The 16,681-nt window shown below is 38.6% G+C and overlaps 1 long non-coding RNA gene across 1 annotated transcript; it reads right to left on the bottom strand.

Annotated features, from left to right (window-relative positions):
• Nucleotides 1–4,281: 4,281 nt before the first annotated feature.
• On the bottom strand, nt 4,282–12,728 carry LOC136294941 (uncharacterized). The gene is made up of 4 exons (XR_010722544.1): nt 12,466–12,728; nt 7,762–7,939; nt 7,487–7,604; nt 4,282–4,335 (listed from the first exon to the last, which is right to left on the bottom strand). It is a non-coding gene; the product is annotated as an uncharacterized lncRNA (long non-coding RNA).
• Between the last annotated feature and the right edge of the window lie 3,953 nt (nt 12,729–16,681).

A 16,681-nucleotide genomic window follows, 5' to 3' on the forward strand; every position in this document is an offset into this window, starting at 1 on the left:
GAGCCAGGCACCTCTAACACTTTCCTGGTTGTGCTTTTAAAGCTGCTCAGGCAGACAAACGAAAAGTATTTTTAGCTTTTGGTCCCAGAGATAAAGCCACAATTAGTTAAAGGTGAAAATACAGCCTGTTATAACTTAAGAAAAAGCTCAGTGCTGCTTCCTCAATTCTGCCTTGCAGTATTCTTCTTGCTCCCATTCCCAGACATAATTTTTGGAAGCGCCAGTGCTGTCAGCTCAGAGTATTCTTTTCCCAGCCTGGTTGTTTAAAGGTACTATCAGAATTCCCAATGCCATTTTAAAACCCTCGCAGCGCTGGGAATTTTGGAACCTAATTTCTGATGCCCAGAATATTGCCTCAGGGAGGTGCTTTATAATCGATGTGGGAAAACCACTTTCACCCTGGATTGTGAGGTCAAGGAATAAACAATGCTGTGCTATTGAATAATTAAGGCAGGGTATGACTTTTATTATGAAGTTGGAGAATCCAGCTGCCATGTTTGTGAGTAAAGAGCAGGTAAATGGAATCTGAGAAACACTTTAAAAATTTTTACCATGTTCTGGTACAAACAAGGCTGGAGTTTGGGGTTTTTTTAAGTGTTAGATCTTGAGGAAAAAGGAGGAAGGACTCTGGTTGCAGTCCTCCTTCAGAGCGGCTGAGTGAGCAATCAAAAAGTATTCAAATATTTTTTAAAAGTTTTTAGAAGTCTTTTTCCCTCAGGGGAAAAAACAGGCCAAGAGGACTGCTTTTGATCACTGATTTAAAATAGAAGTTACAAATCAGGGGAAGGGAAGGGTATTTAGATACATACATGTATGTCTATACATTCCCTCCTTTCAGTCTTCTAAGATTTTTTTTTTTTCTTTTCATTTCACAACAAAAAGGCATCTTCTCTTGGGAGGAACAACAATTCAAACACTTCAATATTAGATATACTTGAAACTATTAATATTTTTGGTAAAGACACATCTGGATTAAAGAAGGTGTTATTCTTGGGTTTCAAGTTTGCTCTGCGTTTCTTTCTTGATGTTACCCTGGATTTCAGATTTGTATTTCACTGCATTTGACTAGAAAGGAAAATTAACCGCAGTGAGCGAACCTTGGACTATTGGGGAGAGAAGGAAATGACATTTGGCATTTTAAATTTGCTGCTCCATTAAATCAAATATTTACCCTGCAGACCACGAAAATTGTATCAGGACGGTGCTACTCGGATGCACTTGGACAGAATCATTTTCTGAGGGTGTGAAGTTGCCATGAGGGATTCTCATGAGCCTACTCCATCAGGGAACTGTGCATGGGAAGGACTCCCTCCTTTTCCTAACTGATTTCTTTCTCTATCTTGCACTGAGAAAAAGCAATAATATGAAAGTAAGTAGAGCTGATAATTGAGTGCTTCTAACCTAATGTATCCAAGCAAAAAGGTAAAGGCAAATGGGATTAATTCCTCTGGGGCCACTCACAGTAGGATGTTTCTTCCACTCATTTCCAATCAGGCTCACCTCAGCTTCAACATGAAAAAATAAATAATATTAAAAAGATGGAACCTCTCATTGTTCTGAAGAGATGACAAATTCAAAGAGAGTCCCTTTGTAGTTCAGAGTTCTTTTTTGCTGGGGAGTCCTTGGCTTTCTCTCAGACTCTCTGGCGCTTGGGTCCAGTGTCCCCGCCCTTGGGGTGCCCCCAGATGATAACCCTGGTGTTCCTGGACTGAACAATAGTTGAACAGTTCCAAAATAACTTCTGGCCTCATCTTGATGCCTTAAGTTTTAGCTGTTATATTTTCCAGATTCTGTATTGCATTAGTATATAACTCTGAACTTCATATAAAGTGTTAGCAAGTTCTCCTCACAGTTTAGACAGACAAAACAATCCTTTTCCAGCCTGAGAACCAAGGACACCATTGCAGCTCTTCAGGCCCAAAAAGTATAAACAGTGAATTAAGGAGAGCAATCTGGGAGGATGGGACTTCATAACATGAAGCTGTGATTGGACAATTAACCCCAATATGTAAATGGACCAAAACTTACAGAAGTGTGAACACTCGTGACCTGTCATCCATGTTGGGTGCAGTCTAGGCCAGGCTCTTGTACTGCCGCAGGTGCATGCTTTGAAGGCCTTTTTAAATAAAGAACTACTTTATTCCTTTAACTCTGTCTAGCCTCTGTTCTAGCCAGCCCCTCAAGCCATCCAGCTAACTAAAAAAAACTAAAAGCAAAGGAGAGCTCTCTCCTACTGTCCCTGCTGCAGACAACAGTCCATGAAAGACAATGCCGGGGAGAAAGAGCAGTTTCTGAAAACAAATTTTGGGCTTCTTCTGCTGCCTTTGCTCTCAGAACCAATCCTAAAAGTGCAGAACTTAATATCCAGCATAAATAGAACAGCAAATTGGGGATACAAGCATCATAAAATCACCCTAGGAAACCAGGTTATCTGTATCACTCAGAAACAGAGTGGAAATAGTGATGTGGGAGTAAAACTCCCTGAAAGGAGATTGTGAGTTGACCTCTCCTCCCAGGCAGCTAAAGATAGGAACAGGGGAAACAACCCCAAGGCGTGCCAGCAGGAGTTCAGGCTGGATTTTAGGAAAAAATATCTTCACTTAAAGCATGGTGAAGTGTAGCCCTGGTTTTGTGCCTGAGATGTTTTAGTTTTCTGAAATTCTTTTCCCAGGGAATTTTCTGTAAACAAGAGAAGTGTTTTTGTAAACTGTACTTTGTTTTCATTCCTTTTCCTAGGAGAGACTTCTTCTTGATGTCCCTCTGGTGTGACCACTGTGAGTGAAGAGGTTTGCCTTTGTTTCACCAATCAGATTGGTCTGTGTAGAATAGTATAAAAGGGAGACACATCCCAGAAATACAGTAGTCATTTTCAGCCTTCTGAAGTTTGGAGTCTGTGTTGTTGTGGTGTAAAACAGCGTCAGTGAAGCCCTGGAGCTGTTGTCCCTACACCTGTAAGTGTCCATAAACCAAGCAGATGTGGCACTTCATGATAAGGTTTAGTGGGCAGGCATCCAGAAGTTGGACTTGATGATTTTGAGGATCTTTTTCAACCTATCGTGACTCCATGGGGTAAAATACAAAGCTAATTTGGTTCTAAAACAAAGCTGGCTGGCATCTGTCTGTGACAGAGAGCAGGAACCAGTACCACATAAACCAGCTGTGAAACTGAGTCCGTGAGAAAGGAATCCTGTCAGTGCTGTGGTTTGCAAAACATAAAAAAGGTATTGTCCTTCCAGAAAAAGTAACCAGAAAACTCGTTTTTTGGGTTATTACTGAATCTATTTACTGCAGGAGCTCTGGAGGGTAGCAGAAATATGATGGGGAGTCTGGAGTTTTATCATCCTTTTGTTCCCTGAAACACACCTTGTACCACACCAACCCAACCTCCACAAAGCCAAGATGTGGACGATGAAGGAAGGGATGTGATTGTGTCTCTTAGAGTATCATCTCTGTCCTGCAGTGAAAATCATTCTGTGAACGGCCAGCGCCTTTGAAAGGAAAACCCTGAGATGTTAGATCTTTTTGGAGGAGAAATTAGGAATTCATGTTTGGGAATTCTTGTCATTATTTGACAAGGACATGGAATATTCTTGGGTGGGGATCTTCAGTCTAATGGTTTGACAAGGAGAAGTGATGCAAGAGCAAATGTCTACCAGAGGGTTTAAAATCCTGATTGGCTTTGCTTTGCAGAGAAACACACTTCCAGGGAACAAATTAAAGGCAAAATTGTGTTTTCTACTCAAAGTGAGGTAGTATCCCCCTTAATGGCCTGTATCCATATAACTTGAGGAGAAAAATGGACATTGGTCTGCAGAGCTCAATCAGGATGGCTCAAACATACCTTATGGATACCTCACTAAAAAATCTGTTCTACAAATATTTATTAACAATATCTCACAATGAAACTCCAGTAGCCAGAGATGCTCATTTTAATTGTAGACAAAAAAAAACCCAAAAAACCAAAAAAACCTCCCCAAAAAAAAAAAAAACCAAAAAAAACCAAACCAAAAACAAAAAACAAAAGCAACCAACCAACCAACCAAACAAACAAAAAAAAAAAAAACCACAGGAAGAGGGCAAGATGACAAGATGGGGAGATCCACAGTTTATTTGATGGAATCAATGGAAGCAGAAAGCAAGTCCAATGCTTTACAACTTTTTCCACAAAGAAATTATTCATAATTTCTGAAAACCCCCTTTGAAGCAACCTGAGGCCATTTCATTTCAGACCTTGTGTATACATATCCATGTTTTTCTTTAAAGAGTCTGGATTGCTAAATGCTTCAAAGGACCTTTTGTCTAACTTCTCAGATATGTGCCAAATACAAATTCTTCCTAAAAAAAAAAAGGTTTTAATCAAATCTCAGCTCTCAGATGACTTTCTCTATCTCCACAGAGGTCAGAAAGAAAGAAATAATTTCTGTAAAATCTATAACAGTTATGCAACATAAGACATCGTATTTTTTCTCCTTTATTTCTGCCATAAAACAGTGAGATTAATGACTTTAAGTGTCCAAAGCATTAAAAACTCCAAGAATAATAGACTTTCAGGTTGATGAAGAAATTCAGATCATTAAAATGAAATTTCCCATATCAGACTCTTTCAGACTTTCCAATTTTGCAGTGGGGAAAAAAGAGGTGACTTCAGTGAGAGCAGAGAAGTGAGTGACCCCAATTCTGTTCTATATTACTGGCATTGGGGTATAAATATAAATATATACTGGAGTGAATGATTAAACAGGAAAAAAACCTTTATTTTTGAGGAAAAGTACAATTTGGAGTGTTAGTATAATTCACAGGTGTGAAAATAACTGCTGCTTTTCTCTGTACAAAAGATTTCTCATTCTAACAGGAAATATTTTCTTCCTTTTGAGAGATATCAAACTTTTCCAAGTTTGCCAGTTTTTGTCTCACCAGTGAAAAAATTGACATAATTTTTATGGATTTCAGTGACATCAATCATAAAAATAATCTGCCATCAGATGAGACTCTACAAAATTTCCTCATAAGCAGCATAAAAGGGAAAATTCTTATAACCATAGGCATTCTTCTTATGAAGAGAAAATTCTTATATTCTTTGGTAAGTCTTTCTGAAGCCGGTGTTGATGTTAATATTGAGCCAGTGCAAGACCCCATGAATTTATTTCAGCAAAGTTTATTGGTATTACTCTGGCCTAGTAATTTATTAAAAATGGGATATCAGAATCCCTGGAGTCAGTGAAGGGTTATGTTAATATGGGCTGAACATGTTTCCATTTCTTGACTTGTCCCAGAGCATGAAGCCTGTTTTCAGTTGAACACATTTTCTTTGGACAAAATCAGTTGGGAACAGGTGCAGGAAAATTTATTGTACAAATAAACCCACATTCAGGTCAGTGTCTCCTTCACTGCTGGCATTTGTCCAGGATGGGATCCAAAGCCATAATTCAGTTTGGTACAGATTTTTTCACTGTTCTTATGAACTAAGACTCCCTGAAATTTTCCCTGCAATGATACATTTCACCTTCTGCCTTGCCCCTTGTTCTTTACCCTTGCACAGTTGACTGCCTTTAAAATCTATGCCTCTTTAATTAATTTTAGAAACTTTGTCCTAGGGACACTGTCTTATAAAACCACTTTTTCACAAGGTGAAAGAGAAAACGTGATATCCACTGGAAGTTTCCTGGGTAGGGATTGTTAATGGGGTCACTTTGGAAACTGAGATTCATCAAAATACCTCACAGTCCTCATGGCCATTAATCTATTGGTTTAAAGACCGAATTTTTGTATCTTTATCAGTATCATAAAATATAATAAAATAATATGAATGTCTTTAGCTGTGTGCCGGCTGCTCTCCCCAGCCTTTTCTTCACCTTGCAATAAGTCTAAAATACACAGATTGAATCCAGATGTCTTTTGAGAAGGTTTTTCCTTCCACCTTCCCCACAGCCAGATAATAAATCCAGAGTGTAAACACCAATCTGCTGAATTATTGATCAGGATTTGGGGAAAAAAAAAAAAAAAGTACACAAAAATATATGAATATTTTCTTCAAACAAAGTATTGTCTGTTGAAATTATTTTCCCTGTTAGTGTGTGGATGTAGCCATGTCTCTGTAGATGTGTGTAAGCAAGTGTGTGTGTGTGTGTGTGTGTGTGTGTGTGTGTGTTCAGGCATTATTGTGTGAATATGCATGAGGTCTTGAGCTCAAAAAGAACCCCTCTGGCTGCAAGAAATATCATTCCTAATGCACAAGAAATGCCAGGCATGAAAAATTAAAACCTGGGCTTAAAATGGCATCGCCACTGATGGTTTTAAAATTTAAAATAAATATTTTTCTTTAAATGGCACAAAACTGTGCCCTTATGAATGACTTTGGTATTGAATTAAGCTGGAAGTCTTACCTCTATGGAAAATTAAATCAAGTAATATATTTAGACACATTGGGAAGGAAAAATTTGGATAAATTTTTCTTGTAAATTTTTCTTGTAAATTTTTAAACATTGATAGGACTCTGGAGAGTCAATCCTACGAGGAGCAGCTGAGGGAGCTGGGAAAGGGGCTCAGCCTGGAGAAAAGGAGGCTCAGGGGGGACCTTGTGGCTCTGCACAATTCCCTGACAGGAGGGGACAGCCAGGGGGGTCGGGCTCTGCTCCCAGGGAACAGGGACAGGAGGAGAGGGAACGGCCTCAGGCTGGGCCAGGGGAGGCTCAGGTTGGACATCAGCAGGAATTTCTCCATGGAAAGGGTGGTCAGGCCTTGGCAGGGGCTGCCCAGGGAGGCGTTGGAGTCCCCATCCCTGGAGGTGTCCCAGGAAGGGCTGGAGGTGGCACTCAGTGCTCTGGGCTGGGGACGAGGTGGAGATCAGGCACAGCCTGGACTCGATAATCCTGGAGAGTTTTTCCAACCTGAGTGAATCCATAATTCCCTGATTCAGTGAACAGAGCATTTCCAGAACCATGAGCTGTAACAGTAATCTATGATCTCACCATTTTTTTCTCATTTCAAGATGATTTAACAACCTTAATGAGTTTGTTATGGGAACTGATCCCGATGGAACGTGCTTGCATGATTTCATTTCCTAAGAGTGTATGTTGGGAAAACTCCAGCAGGTCCCATTGGCACAGCTCTGAATGTGTATCTGGAGGTTTTCTCTGTGTAGTTAATTCCAAGTCAGTGTCAACCACTTCAGGGTTGACTTCCTAAGAACTAGAACTAGAATTTGTAAAAACCCCACATCAGAATGATCTCTTGTGCCAGACCTTTGGGGAACCAGCTGTGCTGTCAGACACCAGTCAGGGTAGAAATGGGAAAGAGAAGACAAAAATAGGTAAAATTTCTTTTCCTGACCTGATTGCAAGTGGCTTTAGAATTTTCTCAGCAGCACCTGACATCTGTTGCATGGCCCACAACCTTCAGAGAATAATTTTTAAAATGTGTGAAGTGTCACTTCCCTTGAAAGAGAAAAATAAAACAAATTATGTGAGATGTCGAAATTAGTTCTTACCATTAAGTTCCAGTCTGAAATTCTTTCCTATTTTTCATAATGGATGCCTGTAAAAAGTTCATGATAATGGGTATTCCAAATCACAACCTTCCTAGAATCATTCTTCTTACAGTGGAATCTGCAAGGGAGAATTTTGATTTGTCATTCTTTATATATACACAAGTAAAAGCCATTTCTTTCTGTAACACAATCCATTCTTTTAGTAGAAAAGAATTCTTTTATATTGCCTGGTAGAAGGTGTCCCTGACAATGGGATCATGATGAGCTTTACAGACCTTTCAAAACCAAACCGTTCTGGGATTCTGTGATGATTCCATGACATACACACTGGCTTTTCCAGAACTCCAAAATCTCATGAAAACTGCTCTGTATCTTTAAATGAAGAGTTTCAGAACTCCTCAGTGTGGAATAGTGGGTGAAGGAAAGGCTGTTGGGTCCAAGAAGGAAAGATTCCTAGGAAAAAAGAGAAAGTTTGGCACAGCCCATTCTTCTCCAGAGTGTGAATTCCATACCCCCAGCGGTTATAAGCATTTTAGTAGGGGTACAAGGAGGTGTGTGTGCAGCTATTTCCCACAACACCCACTTGGGCACCTGTTAACTGGATAGCTTAAAACGTTTTTTCTTCTTAATATTATCTACCAACTTTTTAATATTATCTACCAACTTTTTAATATTATTTTCCAACTTACTATTGCCAATATCCAATTGATTATCCAACATCATTGCCAATAGCATTAAAGATATTTTCTGTTTCTGCTCTCTCTATGGCAAAAGGATTCAGAAATTTAGGACAGACTGTGCAGACATCTGGACTTTAGGGGTACAGGGTTGAGGATATCTACTTACTGCCAGGATTTGTGAAATGGAAGTGCTTTTTTTCTGTCCATTTGAGAGATTCTTTCCTAGATCCAGTGAGCACTCCTAGGTGTTTTGGGTTTTTTTCTGTCTAATTGTCTTTATACTATATATATATATATGTGTGTGTGTATATGTATTTTAATGCTTATCACCAAAGATAAAGAGATAAAGGATTAACCATTTACCATCCTTGGAGAAGCTGAGGAAGATGAGCAGTTCCACACCTCATCCTTATTGACTCGGGTTATTTTACACGGTTTTGACAACTTTTTTTTTTTGCCAGATAGATGTCCTTACATCCCCGAACGTGTTGTGATTAGAATTACTAAAATAAGTATTTTCTCTTCGGGAAGGAAGGAAGGAAGGAAGGAAGGAAGGAAGGAAGGAAGGAAGGAAGGAAGGAAGGAAGGAAGGAAGGAAGGAAGGAAGGAAGGAAGGAAGGAAGGAAGGAAGGAAGGAAGGAAGGAAGGAAGGAAGGAAGGAAGGAAGGAAGGAAGGAAGGAAGGAAGGAAGGAAGGAAGGAAGGAAGGAAGGAAGGAAGGAAGGAAGGAAGGAAGGAAGGAAGGAAAAGTTTTCATGTCTTGCCCTCAGAATAAGAAGTCCAGACTTGTGAGAAGGCACATATAAGTTTGAATATATTCTTTAATTTTAGAAAAACTTATGCCCAAAGTAATTCTCAGTTTTCCTCAAGATCTGGGTATGATTTATGAATTCCCACTGATTTATCAGTTATCAATGGTAATTTTCTTAGAGCGCTACAAAAAAAAAAGAAAAAAAAAAAAAAAGAAAAAAAAAAAAAAAAAGAGTGTCTCTGTTCTAGGTGTCCTTAAGGAAAAATGATCAGTTTAAACACTTCTCAAAGAAACTCAGAGGAAGTCAAAATGGAATGTTTTGAAACAAAAATATAAAGTGATATTACTGTTATGTCAAAACTGCCATTTGAGTCCTATGATCAAGGAGATAATTTGCTAAAAAACAGAGAATAAAGTGCTGATGAGTCTAAATGAGCTAGGAGAGACACTAAGAAGAAATAATATACTAAAGTGAAAAGACAGGGATGAGAAACTTAAAAAAAAAGGCTGCCACAGAGTGCATGCTGGAAATAATGGAGTCAAGTAGTTTAAGAGAAAAAGACCTAGAAATACTTGTGATATTTTTATATTGCAAGGAATATACACTTGAGAAACTTCCAGTGTGTGAGCTTGTGATTTACATTCCTGAAAGACCAGCGCAAGGAAAAGAATGTTGAATATAACCAAGGTGATGAAAAAAGAATATAAAGGACCATTGTCGCTATTTCAGCATTTAGGCCTTCTCACTCTCCTCCTGTCTTCTGGAAGTCTTACATTTCTTCTGAAGTGTCCAATTCTTTATGACAAAACCCTACACTCTTGGTTTCCCAGGGATTTTTAATGATTTGCTCACCCTGACTGGCTGCCTCATGTTCCAGATGTGGATTTTTGGAGGCTGTGAGCATCAGAAGCCCTTTCCCCTACTGTTCCATGAAGTGCTGCAAATTTGGCAGCTCCAGGTTGCTCCTCCTTGTCCCTGCTCCTGCCTTCTCAACACTAATTGTTGTGGAAGTTGACTGGCACCATTGATTTTTTTTTTCCCCATGTGCAAGTTCTAATTGCTTATTTCCTGCAAAAGTTGACATAATTAATTGGTAATGATTTTCTTTTTCTCTTCAGGCAGAGAGAGTATGCTCTGCTTTGACATTAGAGATAAGCTGATAGGGCAGGCCCTACAAAAATAATGAGACTGCTGCCTTTTCAAGTGGAGTTTGAGTCTCCATTGGACAGCAAAAGGAATCTGCTTGGCCAAATGGCATTGTAAAGTGGCCAGGAATGAAGAGTTCCTTTAAACTGGATATCAACATCCACTCCTTGGTTGTATTCAACCTCAGATGGGCAGGAGCCTCCAATAAACATTTCTGTGGAGCAAAGTGGTGGGAAGACTTCAGTTGCTGCCAGACCTGGAAGGGCATCACCACATTTAAATGGATCATCATGTTTATATGGAACATCATGTTTATATGGATCTCTGAGATCCATATAAATGGATTTATATGGATCTCTGAGCTGGAAGAGATGGGGATGGGAGCTGGGGGAACAGAAAACCACAAAGGCCCTTCCAGTGCCTGCAGGGGCTCCAGGAGAGCTGGAGAGGGACTTGGGACAAGGGCCTCCAGTGACGAGTCACAGGCAATGGCTTCCCAAAGGGCAGGGTTAGATGGGATATTGGGAAGGAATTGTTCCCTGTGAGAGTGGGGAGGCCCTGGCACAGGGTGCCCAGGGAAGCTGTGGCTGCTCCTGGATCCCTGGAAGTGTCCCAGACCAGGTTGGATGGGGCTTGGAGAAACCTGGGATAGTGGAAGGTGTCCCTGCCCATGGCAGGGGTGGCACTGGATGATCTGTAAAGCCCTTTCCAGCATATCTCAGAACCATGAAAATGAAAATTTTCCATTATGTGCTCATATTTGAAAGCCTCGGAGGAATTTACAAAAAGAAGAAAACTTACCAATTTGGGGTGGAGTTTTTGTTGGTTGCTTTCAATCGGTCAGTTTTTGTTTCTTTTAATGAAATGCATCTTCTAAGTTTATTTGAGTTTGGATTCAGTTATTTAAACTTTGTAATTTACAATAAATAATAATCTTCATTGAACTCTCATAATAGTAAACTATTTTTATTTCAATAAAATGGGAATCTACAGGATCTACACTTCAAAACAGCAATCCAGCCGTGTTAGAAATGCAACTGGGCTTATCAGGCTTTAGCAATCCTCACACTCCTCTCCACAGAATTCACTCCTCAAAAGTTCACTCCAGAATCCTGCCCTGTATAATTCCCTTGTCCCCAGTCTCCAGAAGAACTGATGGAACAGGAGAGTCTAGATCGCAGGGAAAACAAGAGATATATAAGGTGCTTAATTCTTTTAGTACAGCGCCAACACACAATTACAGGACAAGCAAAGGACATGAGTTAAAATCACTTTTTGGCTTTTCCGTGATCCACAATTTGACACCTGACTCGACCTATGGCTTAATTGTAATATTTTTGGCCATAGCCTGATATTTGCAATTTAAGTATTTTAAAATTGGAAGCAGTTCTTACACTGGGTCACAAAACTGTGAAGAGCAACCAGGCCAAGTTTTTGCTCTTGAATTTCTTGCAAATCATCAGAGTGTCCATGTCCTTTAATTTTTTAACTTTCCAAACTCTTTGAAAGATTTTCTTAGTTTCACACACCTTCGAATTGAACTTTAACACCGTTAGGAATAGCTGCAGTTCACAGCATTAAGAATTGTTCTTAAGAGTCTGGGATTAAGGGGCCAAAATAATTTAGTATTGTATCTGCACAGGGCTGTGTCCCAGTAGAGCAATTACCACAGAGCCAGGATCAGAGAGATCAGGGAAGTCAGAGCTGCTATAAACCTTTTCTACGGTCACCCCACTGCATGTGAAAAATGTGACTGCGGGGCAATATCCACTGCTCATAAATTAAGTCATTTTTCTGCATCTACAACACACTGAACACAATATAATCTATGTATCCGTGAGGCAGAATGGCCATGGGTATGAACTGAAAAGCCATTTCACACCAAAAAATGGTGAAATAATGATCCACACTCATTCAAATGGGCCAGGATTTGATCCTAAATAGGGTGCTTAGAGTTTCCTTTCTTTGGAAACATCAAGGAACTTCATTCCTGAGTTTCCTCTGTATCAAATTGGGTTTCAATTCGGTACTCGTGAAAACTAACAAGGTGATAGAGACCTGAAACTGTAAGGTTTATAAAGTGCCACCACAGGCTTCCACTTCTATGTTAAACTTTGAAAGTTTATACTTTTTAACAGGAAACCAGTATCAAGTATTCTATTTCACATCTGCATTGAAACAGAAGGGTAGGAGAGTTTCTGGATTAAGGAAACTTATAAAGTTTATAGTTTTTATAGTTTTGAATAGGAAATCTCACAAGATCAACTATTCTCTTTGACACCTGCATTAAACCAGAATTTATAACATTTAAAATCTTTACACACACACACTAGAATATTCCTATTTCTTTTAAAAAATGACACAAACTTGAAACATGAAGTCAGGACTTTCTGTATACTTACACTTCACTCCTGTCTGCAGGAAAACCAACTGTGGACTGGAGTGTTAATCACCAAAAATGACCTCCCAGCAGGCATTGATTTCATCTCAGGATCTTCCTAAGTGCTCACTGTCTTCAAATATGTATCAACTCCCTCTTTTCCTTTTTAAATTGGCTCCAAATTGTTGTAAAAAATAAGCAGACAGGACTCAGTTTTCCCATGCAGAAAAGCCAATTCTTTGTTCACAAAGCTGGTATGTGTAGGAAATATCAGAAGGCACTGTGTTAAATCTATCTGGTCAGCAATACAGTGAGACTCAGTTCATTGGTTTCTAAGGGCTATTGTACATGTGCATCCAATTTTCTCTCCCTAGATATGTTTACATATTTTCTTCACTGATTCTCATGGGACAGTTTTGTTGTTTGTGCAAGTGCAAATTTCTTTTTCTCTAAGAATAGGCTATTGTGTTCATTCTTACAATTTTTCTTTATGGGAACCTACAAGCTACTTCTAGCTTAGCTAGAATATATATATATATGTGTGTGTGTGTGTGTGTGTGTGTGTATGTGTGTGTGTATATATATATATATATGCACATATATAACATCTCTACCTGTCTGCAACACCAAATTAAGATTTAATCCCACAATTTCTTCACGTTAATGACAAACCACTTCCTCTGATTTATTTTTGAGGTTTAGTCTACTCCTTTCCATCTACCTTTTGCAAGTCAAGAAACACTGTGAACAACATTTCTCTGTTAATGATTCTTAGCCTTTCTTCTTCTAGTTTACTGAGAAGCTCAAGTTTAGTCAGCTTATCCTAGAAGACATCCCATAAATATAATTTTCCTTGCTAATAAAAACCTCATTAAAGGCAATTTAGAATTTTCAGAATATTGTAAAACCTTCTGTACATTTCTATGAAAAAACCCCACCATGCGTAAAAATTGTTTTATCTGTGTGTGATTTTGGGAACATGCCCTGCAATTGTGACCTAAGCAAAATGTTCACTCCTTGTTTTTGCTATACTGTAAGTGTTCTTATTTTTATTTAAATTTTTTTCTTTCTTTTTTCTTTCTTTTTTTTTTTTTGTTTTTTTTTTGTAATTCACACTGTATGCCTAAAGAACATATTGAATACTGCAAAGGTTCAGTTGGGCTAATTAAATTTGAACATGGAAATCATCAAAAGAGCAATTTGGGGGAAAAAATATCACCCCATCTCTGCTGCAAACATTGCTTCTACCACTTGGCAAGCCTGAAACCCTCGCATTTTTTTCTTTTCCCACCTCCCTGTTAACTCATCTTTTTAAAAATACCATGGGAGATAGGAAATGGAGCTGATCCCACATTATTACAGTAATGGAAGCCCTCTGTTCAACAGCCTTTCATTTTGTTTGTATCTCTTTCATAAAGTACAGAAAAAAACCCGGAGTCTGAATGTTTGGCATGTCCAAATTGCTTTAATCTTGCAATGATTTTACACTTGAAAGGCCAAACAGCACTACTCAATATTTGCTGCAGATTCAATCCTAATTTATTTCTTCCTCCAAACGTTTGTTTTTTATTTGACAGCCAGGATAACACACCACCCACAGATTTCAATGGAAACTGGGCTGGAATAATGTTGTGTATTATCTACAAGATACAGTTCTTCAAGACTTTTTATGAAATACATTACCAAAATGCTTTTGCTTTCTATGGGAAATTCTTGAAATAATACAGAGACTGCAAAATCTGATGATTTGCCACATTAAATACATATAAACTCCTGTATACAATAGTCATTATACTGAATGTTATACACTCACGTGCAATGTGCATATATTCATATATTCACTTTAACAATTTAAATGTGTTATTCCATTTCTATATCTACAAACACACTTCGTTTTGCAACCCACCACTCCTTCTGCTCTCCTTAAAGTTTGTTTTCTGTGGATTTACAGGTTCAAATCCCAGAGAACAGCCTGTGGTTGTAAAGGGCAGCAAAAAAGAGAGTTAGCAAAGAATGGAGCTGAAAATCTGTGAGTTAAAGGGGTAGAGAACTGGGATTGTCTGGGAATAAAAGTTGTGCAGTGACATTTGTCCTCAAAAAGAGCTCAAGGTAGGAAAGCCAAGAAGGTGGGCTGTGCATGTGAGATTTTTAGAGCTATGAGAAGAGACTGTACAAAAACTGGGATGATGGAAAATAAACTAATTTGGATTAATTACAATTAGTGACTGAATTAGGAAAGGGTACAGAAAAGTTTGAAGGTGGTGGGAAGAGGCAGTCGTGTCCCTACTCAGCACAGCTCAAACGAATGTCAAAATGTCAAGAAAGTCAAGTGGAATTACCAAAGTAATTCCATTTTCCTTCAATTGCAGCAGACAACAATATTTATTGCTTAAACCTCTGTCTTCTCTCTCTCTCTTGCTTTCATTTCATCTCCCTGATTTCTTTGGATAGTTCTGAAGCTGCTATGAACTATTTCCTGGCATTTTGACATGTCTCCTACCTTGCCAAGACATAAATATAAAATGAGTTTTACTTCTGTATTTTACACTCTAGTCAGTTTGGATAACCATGAGAAAAATGGACTCTCAGTTGAGATGGTGGAGGTCAACCATGGAGTAGCCAAGAGGTGAAAACACTTCCAACCCTATTTCCATTTTTTATATATATTTATAAAATTCTAGGCATTTTCAATCTAATATCTTTACTGCTCAAGAAAATCCTACATGGAGTCACTGAGTGAAATATGAACTCAGGAAAATTAAACTGCATTTAGTTCTTAGACTTCTGGAAGCAGAGAAAGTGTCAATTCATCTGCACTTCAGACTGTTTTCTTCGGTATTTCTTGGAAAAATTACTGCCCATAAGTGCATATTGTTGTCTGACCTCTTCTCCCTTTGGAGTGGATTGAGGGCAATTCTAAGGACTTCTGATTTAGCAGAATAAATGAGTTTTGTGAGTGTCTGAGGATAAAAATGCTTTTTTTCAGTAAATAAGAGGAACTTCTGGAGTGAATTCAGCCTTTCTGGCATAGCTGAACCTTCAGAATTAGGGAGCATCCTAAAGAAACTTAATGTCTTCTTGCAAGTGGGTTTGTTGTTTGGAAAAAATGTTAGATTTCTTTAAAAAAGCTCTGAAAATCTAAGACCTCTGTTATCCTTCGAGCGAATAACTAAAGTAGCCACAATTATAACAGCACCAGAACTTCTTGAAAAAGGGAAATGAGTTCTGTTTCCATGACTGAAATAAAATGAAACATTAATGAAGATAATGGAAATTAACTTGGGTTTTAAGTGTCTGACTGGGCAGGTGGAAAAAACCCACTGACAGGAAACTAAGGCCATCTCTCAGTCCTAAAATCTTTGAAATATTGGGAGAATTTAGGCCACCATTATCCTGCAGGAGATTCAAAGCAATACAGTGTTTAATATTTACAGGTCCTTTAAAATATGGCTCTTTTGGTTGTTTTGTTTTGTTTTGTTTTGTTTTGGGAAGCAGCTTCCAGCCATGTGTACACACAGAGAAAACAATTAATTAAAAATGCTCACACAGAGAATCCCTTTAAACCTGGGCAATAAGGGCTGCAAAGGAGTTGAAAGCAAACATCTGCAGCTACTGCATTCCAGGTTATTGGTAATTATTCCCTTTGGAATTTATTAGTCCTGTGTAGGCAAAATAAACCCTCCAGTTTAGAGGAGGCAATAGCAGTCCCTCCCCTGGTGCCAGTAAAGTCTCCACAGCTCCTGTCTAAGCTCTTTAGGAGAGGCTGTGTTGAATTCCCCAAAGCCAAATCACATCACAATGCAGGGCTCTTGTTCCACTTTCCAGGCATTTAAGGATCTTTTCCCAACTTCCATGAGATAAATCTGTCTGAAGCCAGAGCCTTTCCTGCTCTGGAAAAGCCTCAGGTGCTGAATAATTCCAAATCTCTGCCTAAAAATGAACTGAAAGACAACACAGGACTGATACCCTCACAAATTATGCACAATCACTTTTTTTTTTTTTTTTTTTGAGTCTGCTTAATCTGTCCACTCTAATTCCTGTTACTGCTCCTCTGCAAGATTTTTATTGGATTCTTGATCCTTCAGAAAGTGGTACAACAAGTTCCCCTGCCACTATTCTAATAAAGGCAAATAACTTCTAAACAGGAAGGGCTACAAAGCATTTCTATCAAGCAGCAAAAATGTGGCCTTATTTCAAGAATTTTTCTTTCTTTTTTTTCCAAGATACTTGATTCACAA

This window comes from Chamaea fasciata, unplaced genomic scaffold, assembly GCF_029207755.1.
Source record: "Chamaea fasciata isolate MVZ Bird 193981 ecotype frontalis unplaced genomic scaffold, bChaFas1.0.hap1 SCAF_10, whole genome shotgun sequence".
In the NCBI taxonomy this organism is placed as follows: Eukaryota; Metazoa; Chordata; class Aves; order Passeriformes; family Sylviidae; genus Chamaea; species Chamaea fasciata.